The sequence below is a fragment of the Gossypium arboreum genome, chromosome 11 (assembly GCF_025698485.1).
Source record: "Gossypium arboreum isolate Shixiya-1 chromosome 11, ASM2569848v2, whole genome shotgun sequence".
NCBI lineage: Eukaryota > Viridiplantae > Streptophyta > Magnoliopsida > Malvales > Malvaceae > Gossypium > Gossypium arboreum.
In genome coordinates, this window is record NC_069080.1 from 79,358,254 (window position 1) to 79,381,152 (window position 22,899).

Consider the following 22,899-nt stretch of genomic DNA (forward strand, 5'->3'; position numbering starts at 1 on the left):
TCAAACAACAATCGAATTGCATTAAACACTTTTTTTTTCAGATTTTTTTTCGAATTTTTTTTTTGAATTTTTTTTCGAATTTTTCTTGACTTATATAACTTTTTTTTGTACTATATTGACAAGCTAAATACAATAAACACTTTTTGTACACGATTTTTTTTTCTTCGGCTGCGTAGATTTTTGTTTTTATAGCAACAGCAGGTAACTAATCCAAATAAGAAAACTTCGGTATACGAATTTTTTTTTCTATACTCTTTTTTTTCCGGATCCTACTTACTTGCGTTCACTTGGACTAGCCCGGGATTAATTTCATCGCACGATCTTCTCATTTTAGTAGCTCTGATACCAAATGATACGAACCGCCTCTGGGAGAGTCGAGTTGTATGCGAGTTTACCCGATCATCTACGAGAAAGTATCGTTCGGTTTGTTCAAAAAGGATGTTTCTAATTGAATTATGCGGAAGCTATTCAAGGGGTTCAAAGAAAGAGTTTAAAATATGAAAGAATGGAAAGAAGGAACTCAAAAGCAAGCACGAACCAATACTAGAGAGTATTGACCCAATTGCTTATAGGCTTTCAAGGTGGAGAATGAAAGTGATAAACCTCGACCCGCTACTTAGCAAAGTAGGAACCTCGGTATAAGAGTGAAAGAAACAGGGTTGACGCCACTACTAGGTAGATAAGTCAACAAAGTCTCAAACAAAGTTTAGAGAAGAAAATTCTCACAAGATTAAAGTCAATAAAAAATTTGGCAAAAAGTCCTTTACAAATGAAAGAAAACAAATATTTATAGGCACATAGATGACCATTCAAATTCGGCATCTAGGTGTTCACACAATAATAAAAACGTTCACACTAATGTATTAAAATAGTTCATACATTCGGCAGATTCATGCACCAGCTGAATGGACACTTTCTTCCCCCTTGGTTTGTGCATGAATGCTTAGTCATAAAGAAAGGCTTCAAGTGACTTGTATGTGCACCAAAAGGTTGCATTCATCTCCTTGGGACGTTCATGCACTTTTATGGAACATGTATCTTCATAATTAAACACTTTAATGGCATGTAAGTTCATAAATGGCAGCATGAACCTAGTAAATTCGTTCTCCCTTTGTGCATGCACTTAATTCAATCAATGTGTTGAATTATTGAGTTAATTCCTTCCTTGGACGTTCTTGAACCCATCCATGCATGTGTAGTAGCCTATAGGTCAATTCAAAGTGTGAACATGTTCAAGGAGCTCTATGGTCAACATAGAATTAGTTAGCGACTACTTCTTGGCGAATAAGTGCCTTGGAAAGTTAAGAGACAGCCACCATACATGCACTTAAGCCATTCATGCATTCTATCATCCCATGCATTTGATCCATTCATGGACCAACCTTTAATGCCCATACATGCATTCGACACATGCATGAATTTGTAGAAACCTTGCATCTAGCCGTACATGCTGTAACACCCCTTACCCGTTACCGTCGCCGGAACAGGATACAAGGTATTACCAGAACATAACATATACCAAGATAGAAATATGTCATCCCATTTGATAATGCATCGTATAACATATATCTTGAACAATATTAGCCAACTTTTATGGCTTGTACAAAGTAACTGGTCGAGTACTGTAACTAATATTTTAAACCTAGACAAATATGACACATAACAAAATAATTTTTGCCTACTATACATGCCATAATTCAAAACATTTAGTTCAAATACCCAAAGTATGATAGTGCGGTAGATCTTCACGATCCTTGACTCTGAGCAAGCTGGAGAACACTATAAGACAAAAGAGAAAACGAAGTAAGCTTATAGCTTAGTAAGTAGTATGTAAATACTAATTTAAGAATCTAACATGTTTACACAACAATTCAAGTATGTCTACTTTAACTTCACTACTTATTCCACTTGATTAAGCTGTCTCTCTGTGTCATATTCACTAAATAAATCATAACTCGAGTTACAAAACTCGAAATTCATATCCGTAAAATTTCCCTGAATCTAGACTCATAAAGCTTCTTGCTAAATTTTTTTATAAGTTTTGGTTCAGCAGATTAGTACAGTTTATTAGTTAAAGTTTCCCTGTTACACAGCTCGACTGGCCTGACCTCTGTCCACTACGAATTGAATTTCTCTCAGTACATAACTCAAACAACCCTGAAGTCTGTTGTATTTAAAACTAGTCTCAATAAGGAATTTAGGCATGTAAACTATATTTCTTAGTTTGCTTTGTACAATTTTAATGATTTTTCAAAGTGGAAACAGGGGATCACGTATTCATCCTGAGCAAGTCAGTTACAATTGTAAATATCTCAAAATATAGAATTCCTTTGCTTGCCCTGCTTCTTTTATATGAAAGTAGACTCATTAAGCTTTAATTTCACATCTCATTCAACCTCTAATTATATTCCTCCTATTTTGGTGATTTTTCAAAATCACGTCACTGCTGCCATCTAAAACAGTTTTAATACTAATTTCACTCTTTCACACATTCTTTATGCTAACCTCATTTTATCGTATATATGTATATGCCACAATTCATTTTCACCACATTTCATTCACTATAAGTGTAGGTCCAAACCACAATGTCACCACAAAACCATCCCGTTGAACAATTCGGATCAATCCTCGATATTTAACGGTTTCAAAGACACACCCCACCATCATACTTCATTTAGTTCGGCTCTCTTGTACACATGGGGAACACTTAGTACCACTCATGCGACCTAGCCGATTTGTCTCAGTAGCTCTCTTGTCTACATGGTGTCCTTCACTTGGAATCACGCATGCGACCTAGCTACATTTATCTTTCACGTAGCTCTCTTGTCTACATGGTGTCCTTCACTTGGAATCACGCATGCGACCTAGCTACATTTATCTTTCACGTAGCTCTCTTGTCTACATGGGATACATCTCGTATCACGCATGTGACCTAGCTACTACAGGTGTCTCGTAGCTTTCTTGTACACATGATGTGCACTCAGCATCATACATGTGACCTAGCTACGCTCCTCTATTTCATTCGATCTCTCAAATGTTCAACAGGATCTCTCTCTCGGTATTTATTTCCATTCTTCCAATAGTCAATTTATATTTTAACATCAGCTAGTATATTTATATAATAGGCTGAAATATAAGAATGTACATGAAATTATTGTAATATTTACATACAACTTACCTTGGTGCAAAATATGGAAATTTTTCAATTTAGTCCAAAACTTTTCTTTCCCCGATTAGAGGTCGGTTCAGCGCCTTTCTTGATCTATAATAACACATTTAGCTCATTTAATACTCATACTATTTATTTCAATCCAAAAATCACATTGTAGAAAAATTACATTTTGCCCCTAACTTTTACAAAATTACAATTTTGCCCCTAGGCTCGGAATTTAATTTCAGCCCTTATTCTTATGTTTTATGATATGCTGAACATTTTCTCTTCTACAACAACATCAAATTCCCACTCTATCATATAGTTATGAACATTAGGTATTTTTATCGATTATCTTGCTTTTACTCGTTTTCACTTAAAACCGAGTAGCACAAATTATTTAACACAATTTAAAACCTCATATTCTATCATAAAACATCAAAATACACAAATTTCACCTATGGGTATTTTTCCAAATATGAACCCTAGGTTAAATTATTACTAGCATAAGCTTAATCGAGCTTAGGATTCCAAAACGTAAAGAACATTAAAAGCGGGCTTAGAATCACTTACTATGGAGCTTGAAAGTTGAAGAATCCTAGCTATGGAGAGAGTGAAGTTTCGGCAGCAACTAAATGGGAAGATGACTATTTTGTGTTATTTTTCCCATTTTATTTCATTTAATATCAAAATGACTAAAATACCCTTACTACTAAACTTTCCAAAATTCCTTCCATGTCCTAAATTTGTCCATGAACTTAAAATTGGTAGAATTGCTATTTAAGACCTCCTAATAAATATTTCAAAACAATTTCATACTAAAATTTCTAGTATGCAAATTTTGCAACTTATTCGATTTAGTCCCTACTTTCAATTTAAACACTTTAGGCATAGAATTTCATCACGAAATTTTCACACAATCATGCAATCATATCATAAACCCCAAAATATTTATAAAACAATTATTTCTATCTCGGATTTGTGGTCACGAAACCACTATTCCGATTAGGCCCTAATTCGGGTTGTCACAATTCTCCCCCTTTAGAGATTTTCGTCCCAAAAATCTTACCCAGAAAGAGGTTTGGGTCTTGTTTCCTCATAGCTTCCTCGGGTTCCCACGTAGCCTCTTCTATCCCATGTCCGTGCCACAATACTTTCACTAAGGCTATACTTTTGTTTCTTAAGCTTTTAACTTCTCGAGCCAAAATCTTTATTGGTTCCTCCTCATAGGTCATATCCGATCAATTTCAATTTCGTTGGGGAAATCACATGTGAAGGATCGAACGATAACGTCATAACATTGATACATGAAACACGTTATGAATCTTTTCTAACTCTCTGCGGTAAGGCCAACCGATATGCCATTGGTCCAATTCTCTCAAGAATCTCGTGCGGCCCAATAAAACGCGGACTCAACTTGCCTTTTCGACTAAATCTCGAATCTTTTTCCATGGTGACACCTTCAAGAACACTTTATCACCCACTTGAAATTCAATCTCTTTTCTTTTTAAATCGCATATGACTTTTGTCGATCTGAAGCGACTTTCAAGCAATCCCGAATTACTTTTATTTTCTCTTGATTTCTTTAACTAGATCAACTCCGTGAATCTGTTTCTCACTAAGCTCGGTCCAATATAAAGGAGTCCGACACTTACGACCATATAAGGCTTCAATGCGGTGCCATTTGTATACTTGATTGATAAGCTGTTATTGTAGGTAAACTCAATCAAAGATAGATATTTCTCCCAACTACCTCCAAATTCTAAAACACAACATCTAAGCATATCTTGAGTACCGGATTACTCTTTCCGTTTGACCATCTGTTTGTGGATGAAATGCGGTACTAAAGTTCAATTTTGTACCCAAAGCTTCTTGTAACTTTTCCAAAATCTCGAGGTAAATCTTGGATCTCTATCGATATTATAGACATAGGTACTCAGTGCAACTTCACAATTTCAGCAATATATAATTCGGCTAATTTATCAAGTGAGTAATCGATGCGTCTTGGTATAAAGTGGGCTGACTTTGTTAATCTATCAACCACTACCCAAACAGCATCCTTCTTTTTAGGAGTTAAAGGCAAACCGGTTACAAAATCCATGGTAATCTTGTCCCATTTCCACTCGAGCACCATTACGGTTGAAGTAATCCTGAAGGTACTTGATGTTCACTTTTACTTGTTGACAGATCAAACACTTAGTTACAAATTGAAATGTCCTTTTCATACCGCCACCAATCTGACTTCTTTAAATCATTATACATTTTTGTGCTACCGGGTGAAGCGATAAACAGCCATTGTGCGCCTCATGTAATATTTTACGAATCAATTTATCATTTTTCGGCACACATATTCATCTCGAAACATCAAGCAGTCATCTGGTCCAACTCGAAAATCGAGTCATAACTCGATTTGCATTGAGTTCTCTTGATCCGCAACTCACTATCATTCTTTTGAGCATCACAAATCAACTGGAGAAATAACGGTTTAGCTCTCATCTCGCTAAAATTGACCCGTCATCGAGACAATGCTAACCCGTGTTCATGGCTCTCAAAGTAAAAAGAAATTTTTGCTCAAGGCGTCAAGAACTACATTTGCTTTTCTGGATGATAATCAATCACTAAATCATAATCCTTTAATAATTCAAGCCATCTTATTGTCGCAGATTCGGATCCTTTTGATTCATCAAGTACTTCAAACTTTTGTGATCGGTAAAAATTCGGCATTTTCACCGTATAAATAATGTCGCCAAATCTTCAAGGCAAAAACAACAATGCCGAGCCCAAATCATGTGTAGGATAGTTCTTCTCATGCGGTTTTAAGCGCCTCGAAGCATAAGCTACTACTTTGCCCTCTTGCATCAACACACATCCAAGGCACATCAATGATGCATCACTATAAATTACGAACTCCTTTCGACTCGGGGCGTACTAAAATTGGTGCTTCATCAATCGTGCTTTCAACTTTTCAAAACTCATGACATTTATCACCCATTCAAACTTAACATTCTTCGCAACAATTTAGTCATAGGAGAGGCAATTATCGAAAATCCTTCAACAAAACGCCTATAATACCGGCCAAGCCTAAAAGCTTCTAACCTCAGATACATTCTTGGCGGTTTCAATCGACGATCGTAGAAATCTTACTTGGATCCACCGAATACCATCACCGAGACTATATGCCCCAAAAATCCGACTTCACGAAGCGAACTCACTTTTACTAAACTTGGCAAGCAGTTTCTTTTCTCTCAAGATTTGCAATATAGTTCTCAAGTGTTCGGCATGTTCGACTCATCTCGAGAATAAATTAAAATGTCATCTATAAACACTACTACAAACTTATCCAAATATGGCCGGAAAATCCGATTCATTAAGTCCATAAATATGGCTGGAGCATTTGTTAAGCCAAAAGGCATCACCAGAAACTCATAATGTCCATACCTTGTCCTAAAGGCGGTTTCAAGACATCGACTCCTTAACTCTCGGTGATAGTAACGGACCTCAAATCAATCTTTGAAAACACTGTGGCCCCTTTAACGATCGAATAAATCATCAATCCTCGGCAATGGGTACTTGTTCTTTATAGTCACCTTATTAAGTCGACGGTAATCAATGCAAAGTCTCATTGAACCATCCTTCTTCTTCTGAATAATCAGAGCACCCAGGGAGAGAAACTCGGTCTCACAAATCCCTTGTCTGTTAACTCCTGCAATCGAGCCTTCAATTCTTTTAATTCATCGAGCCATTCTATATGGAGCAATCGAGATCGGTGCAAGATGCAGGCAACAAATCAATGGCAAAATCTATCTCTGTTTGGAGGCAACCTGCAATTCCTCCGAAATACATCCGAAACTCACAGACTATAGGTGCTGATTCAAATTTCAATTGAGACATCTCAACATTCATTACATAAGCGGATAAGCTTCACACCCTTTTCTCATGTATTTACATGCAGACATGTCTGAAATCACCATAGGCAATTTATTTGATTCGTCTGTTTCAACCCACGAAATTTCTCCATTTTCACATTTTAACTCTAGTGTCTTTTGTTTACAATCTACCTTAGCATCATACAATGTTAACCAGTCCATTCCCAAGATAACGTCAAACTCACCAAATGGTAACACATCAAGTTGGCGGAAAAGCAGTGACCTTGAATCATTAATGGGCAATTCTTGCAAACCTTGTCAACTAGCACATATTGGCCTAAGGGTTCGACACTTTAATCGTAAACTCATAAATTCAACAGCAACTTTTTATTGGATACTAAATTCATGCAAATATAGGAATGGGTGGACCGGGATCAATCAATGCAATAACAATAGTATCATAAAGAGAAAATGTACCAAGAATGACATTGGGAGATGATGCATCTTCTCGAGCACGTATAGCATAAGCTCTAGTAGGTGCTCTAGCTTCGATCTTGCCGTTAAATCTTTCATCACAGTTCTACTACTAGTCCCACCTCCAAAGATTTCTCGGTGGTCTACCTCTACTAGCGGTGGTATTCATCTAACACTCAAAATCGTTCTTCTTTAACCTTCTCCTGACAGTCTCTAATAAAATGCTCGCGAGAACTTTTTGAAACAAGCTCGCTCGGTCCCCAACACTCACCATAATGTTGCTCGCCACATTGTCGACACTCGGGCTTTCTAGGTCGCACATTACCCACACTTGCCACCAAGTAGCTTGAGCTTTAGACCCGAATATGCTCTACCACGATCTCTGTAAATCCCCAATTGAAACTGTCATTCGAGGGTTTGTCTCTTTGGACCTCTTTGGTTGAGATTGAAATGGCTTACTTATCTGTCTTTTTCGACATCTCGAGCCTCAATAGCGACTTTTCTTCTTTCTTTGTTCAATTCTTGACTTTAAGAGCTCGATCAACCAATACTACAAATTCTTTCAACTCCAAAATCCTACAAACACTTTAATGTCCTCATTCAGCCCATCTTCAAATCTTCTACACATAATGGCCTCGGTGGACACACATTCACAGGCATACTTGTTTGAGTCTTACAAATTCGCGTTCATACTCTGCGACGACATTTTTCCTTGCTTCAATTCAAGGAACTCCTTCCGCTTTTGATCAATAAATCGCTGACTTATGTATTTCTTTCTAAATTCTTCTGGAAGAAATCCCAAGTAACTTTTCTTTTGGCACCACTGCAACCAAAGTCTTCCACCGGTGGTAAGTTTAATCTCTCAAAAGTGATACTGACACACTTTAAGCATTCCTCGGGTGTACATGAGAGCTCATCAAATACACGGGTAGAATTTTCAAGCCGAATTCCGCTTTCTCGGGATCATCATCAACCTTTGCTCTAAACTCTTGACCCTTGTTTTGAATCTTGTCAACCGAGGCTTGTTCATTCTTACCAAATTTATACCTTGAGCACTCAGAGAATCGTCGAGGTATAGGAGGGGTGGAGGAGGTTGAGCATTTGGATTTGCTCGAATAAATTCAAGATACCAATTGTTCATCATTTGGAGAAAGGCGTCCCGAGCCTCATCTCCTTGTCCCAATGTCTCAGTCTACTTTCCACAGGTAGCGGTCCCTTGTGCGGGGCCGGCGCATTACTAAGACATCATCACCGCAGATTCCTTGGGATCCATTACTATATTAAAACAAAACACGTTTAGAATAATCGAGTCACCACACTATCACAATATTTTTATGGCATGTATAGCTAGACTTTTACACACACTTTATTAGTCCGAGAACCGACTAAACCATAGCTCGATACCACTAAATGTAACACCCTTACCCGCTTACATGTCGTGGAACAGATACAAGGTATTACGAACATAACATATACCAAGATAGAAATATGTCATCCCATTTGATAATGCATCGTATAACATATATCTTGAACAATATTAGCCAACTTTTATGGCTTGTACAAAGTAACTGGTCGAAATCTTGTAACTAATATTTTAAACCTAGACAAATATGACACATAACAAAATAATTTTTGCCTACTATACATGCCATAATTCAAAACATTTAGTTCAAATACCCAAAGTATGATAGTGCGGGTAGATCTTCACGATCCTTGACTCTGAGCAAGTGGAGAACACTATAAGACAAAGAGAGAAAGCGAAGTAAGCTTATAGCTTAGTAAGTAGTATGTAAATACTAATTTAAGAATCTAACATGTTTACACAACAATTCAAGTATGTCTACTTTAACTTCACTACTTATTCCACTTGATTAAGCTGTCTCTGCTGTGTCATATTCACTAAATAAATCATAACTCGAGTTACAAAACTCGAAATTCATATCCGTAAAATTTCCTGAATTTAGACTCATAAAGCTTCTTGCTAAATTTTTTATAATTTTGGTTCAGCAGATTAGTACAGTTTATTAGTTAAAGTTTCCCTGTTACACAGCTCGACTGGCCTGACCTCTGTCCACTACGAATTGAATTTCTCTCAGTACATAACTCAAACAACCCTGAAGTCTGTTGTATTTAAAACTAGTCTCAATAAGAAATTTAGGCATGTAAACTATATTTCTTAGTTTGCTTTGTACAATTTTTAATGATTTTTCAAAGTGGAAACAGGGGATCACGTATTCATCCTGAGCAAGTCAGTTACAATTGTAAATATCTCAAAATATAGAATTCCTTTGCTTGCCCTGCTTCTTTTATATGAAAGTAGACTCATTAAGCTTTAATTTCACATCTCATTCAACCTCTAATTATATTCCTCCTATTTTGGTGATTTTTCAAAATCACGTCACTGCTGCCATCTAAAACAGTTTTAATACTAATTTCACTCTTTCACACATTCTTTATGCTAACCTCATTTTATCGTATATATGTATATGCCACAATTCATTTTCACCACATTTCATTCACTATAAGTGTAGGTCCAAACCACAATGTCACCACAAAACCATCCCGTTGAACAATTCGGATCAATCCTCGATATTTAACGGTTTGACACACCCCACCATCATACTTCATTTAGTTCGGCTCTCTTGTACACATGGGGAACACTTAGTACCACTCATGCGACCTAGCCGATTTGTCTCGTAGCTCTCTTATCTACATGGTGTCCTTCACTTGGAATCACGCATGCGACCTAGCTACATTTATCTTTCACGTAGCTCTCTTGTCTACATGGTGTCCTTCACTTGGAATCACGCATGCGACCTAGCTACATTTATCTTTCACGTAGCTCTCTTGTCTACATGGGATACATCTCGTATCACGCATGTGACCTAGCTACTACAGGGTGTCTCGTAGCTTTCTTGTACACATGATGTGCACTCAGCATCATACATGTGACCTAGCTACGCTCCTCTATTTCATTCGATCTCTCCGAATGTTCAACCGGATCTCTCTCTCGTATTTATTTCCATTCTTCCAATAGTCAATTTATATTTTAACATCAGCTAGTATATTTATATAATAGGCTGAAATATAAGAATGTACATGAAATTATTGTAATATTTACATACAACTTACCTTGGTGCAAAATATGGAAATTTTGCAATTTAGTCCAAAACTTTTTCTTTCCCAGCTCGAGGTCGGTTCAGCGCCTTTCTTGATCTATAATAACACATTTAGCTCATTTAATACTCATACTATTTATTTCAATCCAAAAATCACATTGTAGAAAAATTACATTTTGCCCCTAACTTTTACAAAATTACAATTTTGCCCCTAGGCTCGGAATTTAATTTCAGCCCTTATTCTTATGTTTTATGATATGCTGAACATTTTCTCTTCTACAACAACATCAAATTCCCACTCTATCATATAGTTATGAACATTAGGTATTTTTACCGATTATGCTGCTTTTACTCGTTTTCACTTAAAACCGAGTAGCACAAATTATTTAACACAATTTAAAACCTCATATTCTATCATAAAACATCAAAATACACAAATTTCACCTATGGGTATTTTTCCAAATATGAACCCTAGGTTAAATTATTACTAGCATAAGCTTAATCGAGCTTAGGATTCCAAAACGTAAAGAACATTAAAAGCGGGCTTAGAATCACTTACTATGGAGCTTGAAAGTTGAAGAATCCTAGCTATGGAGAGAGTGAAGTTTCGGCAGCAACTAAATGGGAAGATGACTATTTTGTGTTATTTTTCCCATTTTATTTCATTTAATATCAAAATGACTAAAATACCCTTACTACTAAACTTTCCAAAATTCCTTCCATGTCCTAAATTTGTCCATGAACTTAAAATTGGTAGAATTGCTATTTAAGACCTCCTAATAAATATTTCAAAACAATTTCATACTAAAATTTCTAGTATGCAAATTTTGCAACTTATTCGATTTAGTCCCTACTTTCAATTTAAACACTTTAGGCATAGAATTTCATCACGAAATTTTCACACAATCATGCAATCATATCATAAACCCCAAAATATTTATAAAACAATTATTTCTATCTCGGATTTGTGGTCACGAAACCACTATTCCGATTAGGCCCTAATTCGGGTTGTCACACATGCACCAGCATTTAATACTTCTTCATTCATGAGTGTGGAATGCCCAAAAGAGATGTTTCTTCATCCATACATTATACCGTCCAAAGGGATGTACCTACATGAAATAAACAAGTCATTAAGATATCTCATGGACACTCATAAATTCGGCATGATGTGAACACATTAATGTCATGCATTAATTCAGCTATGTGAACATAATCAATTTATGTAATGACTATGGCATATTAATAACAAATATTAATATAAGACAAGTTTAATGCTTAAATAAATATGTGCAAATTTTATTTAATGCATTAAAGACAAAACGAGTTTAAACTAAAATGAGCTAAGCTTTAGCTCGTGAGCTAAAGTTGAGTGAGGCTAAACTCCTAAGTGAAGTTGAGCTAAGGTTTAGCTCGTGAGTTGAAAGTGAGCTAGGAGTGAGCTCGATTTAGCTCGAGCAAGATGGATTGAGCTCGAATAAAATTGGATTTGAGCTGGGCCGAGCTCGTGGAGCTGGAAACGAGCTTGGATCAGCTTGCCGACATGTCATTGATCGGCTTGATAGACTTGCTCGATAAAGTTCACGGGGCGTGCTCGTATCACCATACCACCCTTCCAAGGCAAGTCTGATCCGGAGGCATACTTGGAGTGGGAAAAGAAAATAGATGAAGGCGGTGATGAGAATGAGATTTATCCCATCCTATTACCATCGGGAATTATACCAAAAGTTGAAAAACCTTACGCAAGGTCACCGGAGCGTGGAGGATTATTTCAAAGAGATGGAAGTAGCAATGATTCGTGTGAACGTGAAAGAAGACCGCGAGGCAACCATGGCTAGGTTCTTAGCCAGGCTAAATTGAGAGATTGCTAATGTGGTAGAGCTTCAGCACTATGTCGAGGTGACTGACATGGTTCATGTTGCGATTAAAGTTGAAAAACAACTTAAGAAGAAAAGCTCCATTCGGACCTATGCCAATCCCGCAAACAACTCGAAGTGGGGACAAGGTACGAGCAAAATGGACTTCCCTAATCGTCCGAAGGAACAAAACCATCCTGCGAAGTTTAATAAACCTGTTGGTGAATCAAGCAAAGGTTTATCACTTTGCTAAGTAGCGGGTCGAGGTTTATCACTTTCATCCTTCACCTTGAAAGCCTATAAGCATTTTGGGCCGATATTTTCTAATATTGGTTCGTGCTTGCTTTTAAGAACCCTTTTCTTCCATATCCATCATCTATTTACTTCTTTCACTTTCCCATCCAATTTAGCTGAATATTCATATTATTCTTATCCATAAACCATCATAGAACCATTATACATAGTTTCCGTCCTATTTTTTCCATCAACTTCATTTCAAAAGTGAATTGAACGATACTTTCTCGTGAGCGATCGGGCAACTCAAAGATACGACTCAACTCTCCCGAGGCGGTTCGTATCATTTGGTATCGAGCTACCTAAAGCGAGAAGCTTAGGCGTTCAAGCGAAGCATTCGAGGTAGGTTCAAAAAAATTTTGTATACCAAGTTTTCTTATTTCGATTAGTTTGTTATTGTTGCTATAAAACAAAAATCTACGCAAGAAGAAAAAAAATCGTGAACAAAAGTGATTTTATTGTATTTAGCTTGTCGATATAGTACAACAAAAAAAGTTATACAAGTTAAAAAAATTCAAAAAAAATTGAAAAAAATCGAAAAAAGAAAAAGAGTGATTTATGCAAATCAATTGATACTTGATCGTCAAGTCGTGATCGATATAGTTCCCCACCCTTCTTCTATTCTACTCTCCTTAATTCGCCACATTTTTTTTCTTGCCCAATTCCTGTTCTTTCACCAACCTTAAACCTATACGCGTCTCCTTGTTACCCTATTGAAACCGATCCTAAGCCTACGATAAAACCTTGGCAATTCCGACTACAAAGTTGCGAGAGAAAAGATTGAGAGGTAAAAGGCACGGCGAGTGAGATCATTCGAGTGGAGGTAAAAGCCAAGCGAGTGTAAACACGAGCGGGAGTGACACCTTTTCCTTCTTCTTTCGAAGCGAAATTGTGAGGTTTGTGGTGAGGTACTTAAAATTTTTTATTTTGTTTTGTGATCTAACATTTTCTTTTTAGCAACAAAAATCATGTCACGCCAAGAGTTCACCGAATCGAATACCAATACTTGGTTCAAGAAATGCGAAGAATGGCGACTAAACGAGACCAAAGTGATTGAGTTTCTTCAAGTCATAAACGGAACCAAGAAACCCACGGAGATATACCCCGACTACTACCTAAAAAAGTTCCAATCGTGATTCCTTTTCGCCATCTACGTCAAGACAAAGAGATTCATACTATGACTCATATTCATCAAGAAATTCGAAGTGACTTGATCGAAAGTCCTTTTCATCAAGAAATTGAGAAGACGAGAAGCCGATTACGATTTTGATTCATTCCAAGATGTCGTTCGAGAGAAAGACATACTCTAGTATATCTTCAAAGAAATCATTCAAGGAGTATTCTTCACGAAGTTTTGATTGTGAATCATACGCAAATAGTTCTTCATCTTTCGAACAAGATTTGTATTCTGATCGTTCTTTTGTACATTCTTGTAAAGAGAAAACAAAGAAAAGAAAAGAAAAAACAAAAGAAGAAAAAGAAAACGAAATAAAAAGAAAAGAGAGGCAAGAGGCAAGAGGCAAGTAAGAGAGAAAATGAGCGAATCTTGAGAGAACTTGAAAAAGCCTTTGAAAAAGTCTTTGAAAAGCAAAAAGAAAATGAAAAAGAAAATGAGATTGAAAAAGAGAACGAAAAGAAATTTGAGAGTGAAAAAGAAGATGAAAAAGAAATTGAAACAAAAGAATCGAGTGAGAAAACAAGTGAGCAAGTGAGGATTATTTCTACTAACCCACCTGTTTGATCTTCTTGTGAGTTAACTTTTCAGGTTCCTAGAAGTTTATGCGACCAATTCGATCTACATTACCTTCCAAACGAGAGGTGTTTTAGGTTGTTCGAAAAAGGTAGGTTCACGAATGACAGCCACCCACTTCCAATTGAAGGTAAGAAAGGTAAGGATTCCTTATTTATTGATTCGAGGCCGTTTGAATACAAAGTTACTCATATAGATTTTTATGGCCTTATTTTTGAAAATCTTCCATCTTTTGATTTGGTTAATTACTGTTCACATACTAATGTTAACGATGTTGTTTCAAAAGATGTCATGAAGATTCCGTCTTATGACATGTTTTATAACGACAATTTTGTTGATTCTGTTGGATTGGTTCATCCTGTGCAAATTGTGAATGTGTGTGATAGCAGTTTTTCACGTTTTGATTTGTTTGATTATAAAAATTCTTTGAATTCATCTTTCTGTTTAAACGTGCCTATTCAAATGATTTGTGATGGATTTGAATTTCTGAAAGGTTGCATGAACACAACTTCTTTGCTCGATATATGCGTTAAAAGATTTTTGCATGAAGTAATTGATCTGTTTGACTTTGTTCTTCAAGATAAATCTCTGAAATTTTGTGCAAGATTTCCATGCTTTGATCTATCTATTCGAGTAGAAATTACGATGCAAAATTGTTCGAGTATTTGCATGTTTAAGTTTCCTTTGATTTACTTGCATGATAACATGTTGCATCGTTTCTTTGGTGATAAAATGAATATGCTTGGTTGTGCCAATTTTTCAAGTCTAATTGAACGAGTGAAATTTGAATCATGTGATGAGTTGATTATATTTTCCTTATTTAACATGTTGTCTGCTAAATCAAATGATCAAGTTCATGTGTTCAAGCCTGGTATTTGCTACATGAATTCATTTTATGGAAACATTAAGCACTTTGCATCATTTGCAATCAAAATATGTTTGCTTGATGTTCAAAATTTTGATAAGAAGGTGAAATTCAATGATTTCGGTTTCAATTTTGATTCATTTATTAATCACCTTGTTTGGCCACATCTGAAATTTTCGTTTCATTTCGAGAAGGTAAGGCCAACCTATGGTTTTGGAATTGAATCAAATTTCCATGGTAACTTTCCTTTTCCATTTAAGTCCATAGTTTTCGATAATACTAACTATTCTCATTTTTGTGAATTCCACCCCTCGAGGAGCAAGACATGTCATGGTGCGTCACCACCTATTCAAATTTATCGGAGTAATAGGTTTGTCTTACGTTATCTATCCAAAGAGAGAAGATTCATTTTGACCGAGAAAGGTAAACCCAATCCTCAATTGTCTTCTCTTCATATTCGTCAAGGTAAGTCATCTGAAAATTTTCAAATATCTTTGCTCAATTCGATTGAAGTTGAAAATTCCATTGATTTGTTGTTTGGAAATTATTTATACTGTGATGTGATGGATTTTTCCTTTTGGCATTGTAATGATGTGATTATTATGTTGGAATTTGGAGACAACCCTTATGTTGTTCAAAAACGAAAGAAAGAGTTAGCATACCTTTGGCCATGGCATACCTTGCATGAGCAAGACAAAGGACCAAATGAGTTGCTATATTCAATTAAAGAAATTAAAAGGTTTTGGATGAGGAATAATGTGTTTAAGTGCCTGCCATCATTTTCAACCAATTATCCCTTGATCCAACTTAGTTTTCATGTTTGCAACGATGGTCTAACGAAACTCTTCGATAAATTTACGTATGCTTGCTTTGACCAATTGAGATTTTTGGCATATGTTCGATTGAATAAATTTTTTATGAACTATCGAACACATTGGAATCTGACTCCTTTGAGTTTCTTTTTACTGGCTGTGGTAAGAATTTTTAATGTTTGTGTGACATCTTCCATCCCATTTGATCGAGGAAAGCCATGCACGAGTCAAAGTTCTCCCATGGACAAACAGCTCGACTTGAGGACAAGTCACCTAAAAGAGGGGGAGGATGATACGAGCACGCCCCGCGAACTTCATCGAACAAGCCTGCAAGCCGAGCATTGACATGTTGGCAAGCTGATCCAAGCTCATTTCCAGCTCCACTAGCTCCGTCCAGCTCAAATCCAGCTTATTCAAGCTCAATCCAACTTGCCTGAGCAAAACCGAGCTCACTCCTAGCTCATATTCAGCTCACGAGCTAAACCTTAGCTCAGCTTCAGCTTAGGAGTTTAATCTCAGCTCAACTTTAGCTCACGAGCTAAAGCTTAGCTCATTTTAATTTAACTCCATTTTGTCTTTAGTGCATTAAATAAAATTTGTACATATTTATTTAAGCATTAAACTTGTCTTATATTAATATTTGTTATTAATATGTCATAGATATCACATAACTTAAATGTGTTCACATTGTGCTGAATTTATGTGTGTTCACATGATGTCTTATGAATTGTTTTATTTCTTGTAGGTACAATGCTCATGGACGGCGCAATGAATGCTTGAAGAAACATCTCTTTTGGACATCCCACATGCATGAATGAACAACATTTAATTAGGTGCATGTATGACCAGATTCAAGGTGTTTACAAGTTCATGTATTTGCCAAATACATGAATGCACAAAATACATGAATGCTTGGGTTCAAATGCACATTCGGTTACATGAATGATGAAGATTCATGCATGAATGTATCTAGAAGGTCCAATCCCTTTGGACGGTACACATGCATGCATGGAAGGAAATTAATGCAAGTTCATGTAGGGCTTGGTGCAATGTATGAAGAGGTGCATGTAGAATTGAGGTTCAATGGGCGGCATTTAAGGAGTACATGTACTGGAGACGTTCATGCAAGTAGGGGCTATTTAATGTTCATGTTTTGAAGGTTCATGGACCAAATTTATGGAGGAACATACATTGGGACGTTTCATGCATGATCCATGCATTTTCAAGCTAACCATTCAAGTATTCAAGGTGCATTAAAGCTTCATTCGGCCAAGGGGGATGATGGAACATTAAAGGGCTGCACATTCATTGATATTCATGATTTTCTTCTAGAATTATCTAGGTGTTTATGTCGAATTTCTTAGCTTCTAAGCTTGTCCATTCACCTACTTTTATTTAGGCTATAAATATATGTTATTTCATTTGTAAGAGGTTAGACTTTTCACTTAATGAAACTTTGTTAAACTTTTAATGAATTTGTGAGATTTCTTTCTCTCATATTTTGTTGAGGACTTCGTTGGCTTATCTAGGAAGCCTAGTGGCGTCAACCACATTCTTCACTATCCCGAACTTATCACTATCAAATAGTGTGGCGTTCACCCATATACCGAGGTTCCTACTTTGCTAAGTAGCGGGTCGAGGTTTATCACTTCATCCTTCACCTTGAAAGCCTATAAGCATTTTGGGCGATATTTTCTAATATTGGTTCGTGCTTGCTTTTAAGAACCCTTTTCTTCCATATCCATCATCTATTTACTTCTTTCACTTTCCCATCCAATTTAGCCGAATACTCATATTATTCTTATCCATAAACCATCATAGAACCATTATACATAGTTTCTGTCCTATTTTTTTCCATCAACTTCATTTCAAAAGTGAATTGAACGATACTTTCTCGTAGACGATCGGGCAACTCAGCATACGACTTGACTCTCCCCGAGGCGGTTCGTATCACTTGGGTTGATCTTTCAATGGATTTTATCTTAGGTCTACCGTGAACACGAACCGGAAAAGATTCCATTTTTGTTGTAGTAGATCAATTTTCAAAAATGTCACATTTTATTGCTTGTTCGAAAACTGATGACGCTGTTAATATTGCTAACCTTTTCTTTAGTTGTCAGGTTGCATGGAATTCCGAAGACGATAGTGTCTGACTGCGATGCAAAATTTCTTAGCCATTTTTGGAGGACACTTTGGAGCAAGCTAGGCACGAAGCTCTTATTCTCCAAAACATGTCATCCTCAAACAGATGGACAAATCGAGGTGGTGAACCGTGTAATATCCACTCTACTACGGGCCATCGTCTGTAAAAATCTCAAATCATTGGAGGAATGCCTGCCACATATAGAGTTTGCTTATAACTGAACTGTTCACTCTGCTACTAAATTCTCTCCATTTGAAATAGTTTACGGTTTTAATCCTTTATCTCCTCTTGATTTAATTCCATTACCTAATGATCAAATTGTTAATGTAGATGCCAAGAAGAAAGTGGACTATGTGAAACAATTGCATCAAAAGGTTAAAGCTAATATCGAGGCTAGGACGGAGCAATATGTGCGCAAGGCCAACAAAGGGCGAAAGCAAATCATATTTGAACCCAGAGATTGGGTGTGGGTTCATATGCGAAAAGAAAGGTTTCCGACTCAGCGGAAGTCAAAGTTGTTACCGAGAGGAGATGGACCATTTCAAGTTTTGGAACAAATAAATGATAATTCTTATAAACTTGATCTCCCAGGTGAGTACAATGTAAGTGCTACCTTTAATGTAGCTATCTCTCTTTCTATGATATAGGTGAAGATTTGGGGGCCAATCACCTTGAAGAGAGGGGGAATGATACGGACACACCTCCCAAGTTGTCGGCTGCCAATATAGATCCTCTCGAGTTGCCCATAGGACCGATCACCTGAGCTCGAGCAAAGAGATTCAAAGATGCAACAACAGCCTTAGTTGATAGAGTTTGGGGTGAAACCGTTGCTGGACTTATAGAAAGCTCTTGGATCAGCAAGCCGAGCGACCCATGCTTTCTCCTTCAAGCTGAAATCAGCTCAGCTTAGCTTAAGAGCCTGTTTTCTGCTCATTTTATTTTTTCGTTTAATTTGCTGGAATAAAATCATTTAATTTGCTGTTAGCTAAATTAGTTAATTAGGTCTTAATAATTAATTTGTCATAATCTGGACTTTATAAATAGGTATAATGGTGTCTTAAACTAGCTTAATTTATTAGCTAATTAATTTGTCAACTTTAAGACCGTTTTTAAATGAGCTGCTCATTAAATTTGCCCAGCCGATTTTTTCTATTGAATTTATCTAAGTTCCAGCCGATTTAATACATGTCTTAACCAAGTTTTAAATGTATCTTGAGCAATCGAAAATTAATGTGTCTAAATTAATTAATGTGCTGAATTAATTTGTGTGTGCAGGTGCAATGCATGGGACGGCATTTAAACAAATTAAAGTTGCTGAATTGGTTTTCCCAAAAGCCATGATGGTTCGGTCAATGCAACATTCACCATCAGCTGATGGTTACTCTCCCCAACGTGGCTACTCAATTTTCAAAGCTGGTATTCAAGACTTTCACACCCACAACCATGCGTTCACATTGAGGGGCTGTCCATTGATTTGTTTTCACAGTTTATAGCCGGCCAACTACTCAAGGAGCTCATTTAAATGCTAAGACCATTCAACTCTTCCAAGCATCAGCTTAATTAAGCTCCCAAGTTCCAATGCCGAATTTAAATATGCATTTTAGCTCCCAAACGTGCCAATTAATTCCAGCTGAACAAATGCCTCTAGAATGCAGTCCAATGAGTTCTCCAAAGCCAAGAAGCTTCAAGGAAACTTCCTAAATAAATTTGGAATTTTCTAGCTTAATTAGGAATAAAACAAAAGGTTAATTAGCTACCAAAAATGGCTATTTGGCTAGCCTTTGCAACAGCTATAAATAGTTTGTTTATTTCTTGTAAAGGGACTTTTGCAAAATTTTATATAGCCGAACTTTTGTTCTTGTAAGAATTTCTTCTCTAAGTCTCGTTTAAGATTTTTGTTGGCTTATCTACCTAGTAGTGGCGTCAACCTAATTCTTTCATGAAACCGAACTTATCACTAGTTTTAGTGTGGCGTTCAAAACCTTTATACCGAGGTTCCTATCTGCCTAGATAGTGGGTCGAGGTCTATTTCGTTTCAACTATCCCTTCTTAAGAACTAATAAGTCTCGGGTCGATATTTGCTAATATCGGTTCAACTTATTCTTAGGACCAACCATACCATATTACGTCCATTTCCCAAATATCCAAGTCTCGAACTTCTTTCTTTCTTAAACCTAAACTTAATCACCATTCTCGAACCTAAACTTTGACATCCAAGTCTCTTTCAAACCCAGAATCACTTCTCCATTCCATACTCATCAACTTCTTCTCGTAGACGATCGGGCAATCTACATATGACTCCACTCAAGATGAGGCTAGCTCGTATCACAAAGTGGCCCACTACGGCCTAAGCCCACGATGGTGGCCTTCCTCGTCGTATGACCACGTTCCATGAGTTCAATTCACCACACGAGTGTCGCACACTCGTGTGGTATCAATAGTCATACTTTTCAGCTTTTCGGCAATCCACAGTCGTAGCAGAGTAAACAACACACACATTTTCGTCTTTTCAGCCGATTATCAAAACAACGCATACGCTTGCACACCTTCTTATGAAAACTAGCTAAGATCCACGCTCTTCAAACCTTGGTTGAGAGAATACCGCTACTCCTCTACGATAGTTGGCTAGAGCCAATCACCCTTCCTCATTGACAAACTACGATAAAAGAGTCAACTATCAGTTACAACTACCTAACCCAAGGGTTGATGTGCAGGAATCTGAAAGGCACAACCCCTAGATTAGAGAATAATTATTCGGCCACCACACAACACAACCACAACTATCTCCAGTTGAACCAAATAATTGAGAATAGGATTACCTTAAATGAAATCACAAAGAGGTTCCGAAAGCTTTTGCACTTCTGATAATCCCCTTGAGACACCTAGGACCTAGCAAACCACATAACACATAGAGGGTCAAAGGTTGCAAACTGATCCCAAAAGAAAAAGAAGCATCCTGATACGAACCGTCTCGGGAAGAGTCGAGTCGTATGTAGATTGCCCGATCGTCTACGAGAAGTTACGTTAAGATTAGTTGAGTTGAAGGTATAGTCAGAGTAGAAAGAAGGGTACGAATGGAATGGTAGGAACGAAAGGGTAGGAACAAAATGGTATGAACAAATTGGTCGGTTTAGGTTCGATTAGGTAAAGAAGAGAACGGGTTTGAACTACTAAAGGTACTTTCAAGAACCAATACCGAAATGGTATCGATCCGTTGATTAAGCTTTTTGAGTTCGATTATAGGTTTGGTAAAGGAAACCTCGACCCACTATCTAACAAGATAGGAACCTCGGTATGTTGAACGCCACACTATGAATAGTGATAAGTTCGGGTACGACAAAGAACATGGTTGACACAACTAGAACACTAGGAAAGCCAAACGAATCTTTGAACGAAATATAAGAAAAGTTTGCCTCACAATTTCGGCAGCATAACATTAACAAAAGTTTCAAAAGTCCTTTACATGGAAATTGAACAAGTATTTATAAGCCTAAGTCTAGGTAGCTGAATGGCCTTTCATACTTACACATTAATTAAAAGAAAATTCTAGAAAAATAACTCTTAATATGCATGACCAGATTCGGTTTTGGGAATGGTGGATGAATGCATCTTCATGCTTAAGAAAACTCAAAGTGAATGCATGATATCCAATGATCACTTGTAGATTCGGCCAAACTTGTTAAATGAAGCAATGTTTGGCCAAAAAGTATGAATTAATTGTGGACACTCCAAGGGCCATCATGTGTGTGAAACCGAATGCTGAAGAGTCTTCTAGTGTGAACAAGGTGAACCGAATGGTCTTGCCATGTGAACATAGGTGTGAACGAATTAAGGAGAGTCATGGGGAAGCTAATTGGCCAAGCTATCTTCATGCATGTGTGAGTGCCCTTTGGCCGAATGGTCACCTTGGAGAATGAAGAGATAGCACACCATACATGAATGGAAACATTCATGAACCTTAAAGACATTGAATATGGTCATACATGCACTTGGCGAACATGCACCTAAGAGATTCAAGCCCTCAACCGTCCATGCACCTTCAAAATTCATGCTTGCTTTTAATCTCCATATGTCCATTATGTTCCTACAAGAAATGTGAACATAATTAATTCAAACTAATGTGAACACAAATATCAACATTAAATTCGGTTATGGCAAATTTAATTATCATCAATAAACACTTTTAAGACATACTTAATATAACTAATGTGAACTAAATTTAATATGTAGGATATTAATTAACTAATTATTGCACTTATTAATTAAAAAGTCAATAGTAGTCAAATAAATTCAAAGTGAACTCCATGAGCTGATGGTTCATTCATGAGTTAAACCCGAGTTGGGCCTAAACTCATGAGCTGATAATGAGCTGGTCCCGAGCTAATGAGCTGGTGTAGAGCTACATGGGAGCTAACTTGAACTGAAGGTGAGCTGAAATGAACTTGTAGAAAAGTTCGGCATGGATTTCCAAAATGGCCACTAACTGGTTCGATAGGTCTAGCATTGACATCATCCCACACATGCTGAACTAAAGCTATAACAGCTTCTTTAAATTGTTTTGCACGAGCC

General features: G+C 36.9%; 1 pseudogene; it reads left to right on the forward strand.

Annotated features, from left to right (window-relative positions):
• Positions 1-19,890, forward strand: part of LOC128283893 (uncharacterized) — a 34,237-nt pseudogene extending 14,347 nt beyond the window's left edge.
• The last annotated feature ends 3,009 nt before the right edge of the window (positions 19,891-22,899 follow it).